The 1,599-nt window shown below is 37.8% G+C and overlaps 1 protein-coding gene across 1 annotated transcript in view; it reads left to right on the top strand.

Moving 5' to 3' along the window:
- THBS2 (thrombospondin 2) overlaps nucleotides 1–1,599 on the top strand; it is a gene marked incomplete at its 5' end in the record, with an annotated part of 29,904 nt that overhangs the window by 4,954 nt on the left and 23,351 nt on the right. The window lies entirely within an intron of this gene.

Below are 1,599 nucleotides of genomic sequence, written 5' to 3' on the forward strand. Positions count from 1 at the left end.
CCTGCTGAGATTGCAGCTTTATTAATGTCCTCAGAATGTTCCGGTCAAGGCACTCTCCATGTTGGCTTGAAAAATATGAAATTAATGACCTGAGAAGTGCTGTGGGGGAATCTGAGTAGCCTAGTGTTTCAGTGCGGTAGGAAAATTGCATTCTTTCCAGGGAATCAAAAAGCAGCTGAAGTAAACAGTTATGACACACAGAGTTCTAATCTGCTATGTGGTATAGTGGTTTTCTCCCATCTTGTAAGTGAAGCTGGACAATTACTTTGACTCTGGGCTACTATGAAGAATTTTTTTGAGACCTTGGCTAGCAGCAGGTACTGAATAGCTAATTTAAAAGCACATCAAGCCAATCATTTTAAGTATGGTTCAAAAGTAATTATTTAGTGTCGTCATCTGGGTTGGTTCTTTGTTCTTTTATTTTTAGCCTTCTAAATGAGTGAAGAAGACTTTGCTCCTACTTTCATTGCTTGTACATTTAAATATAATTCTTTACATTGTGTAGTCAAAGATCAAATCAAGCCCTCAAAATCTTTGAGTCATTGCCACCTGTGACTTGTCAACACTGAATGATATTGGGGTGTTTTGAAGCATATGTTTTATGGCAAACTTTTCTGTGCTCATTTCTTCTCTTTAAATTGCTATATCCTTTACTTCTCCTTTCTCTCTGTTACCCTTGAGTTATAACGTTAGTAAATCTGCTAAACATGTCTTTATTGAGAGACAGAACAGTATGGATTTCTGTATAGATGATACCAAATTTGAGTGTACCATGGAGTCCTTAGAGAAAGATTCCATAGTATCGGTAAGATATTTACCTGGTGGAGATTTAAATGCTTAACAGAACACAGACTGCTTTATTTAGTTATCTAAGTTATTTTTTTATTAATTAGTGCTTATGCTTTCTGCTATATTCTTTTTCAAGGATTTGCTATAGTCAGGGAGGTGTTTTAAACTGATATTAGAACATGTCCAGTTGTCCCTGTATAATGCATGCAAAGTTCTGTTTTCAGCATCTGCCTGATGGAGGAGTGTTTGGACTGACAAATCAAATAATTAGCCTGACCCTAGCTTGACCTCCATTTCATTTCAGAATTAAACTATCATTACCACAGCTCCTCTGAGTTTAATACCAGGCAGTGCAACATAGAGCAGGCCAGAGTCTGGTATAAATTGCACAGTGTCCCCAGTTTGATCCAAGTAGCCTATGGAATTTATGGGCAGAACAAGGACAATGACTTTCTGCAAGGAAACTTTCTCTCCTGCCTTTTTCTCTGCATTGAGAAAATGCGATGTGTCATGAAAGAAGTCTGAAAACTTTCATGGCTCTGAGTGGACAAAATGGGTTTGCTTTTTTGATACTGTGTCCTTTTGTAACACCTTCTTCATAAATTAATGTGTTGCAGTGCCAACAATGTTTTAAAGTGAGGGCAGTGTGAGACACAGCTTGGCTCTTAATTTTGAAAAGGAGAAGCCTACAATTGGAACCAGCTGACATCTAACCCCTCTCTTTTATTCATGGGTATAATCTAGTATGAAGCTGTGCCAAAATAGATGTGTTTGAACGCTACCCATGGATGACAGTCTGTGATTTCAGCA

The sequence above is a fragment of the Buceros rhinoceros genome, unplaced genomic scaffold (assembly GCF_000710305.1).
Source record: "Buceros rhinoceros silvestris isolate BGI_N320 unplaced genomic scaffold, ASM71030v1 scaffold19043, whole genome shotgun sequence".
Taxonomy (NCBI): domain Eukaryota; kingdom Metazoa; phylum Chordata; class Aves; order Bucerotiformes; family Bucerotidae; genus Buceros; species Buceros rhinoceros.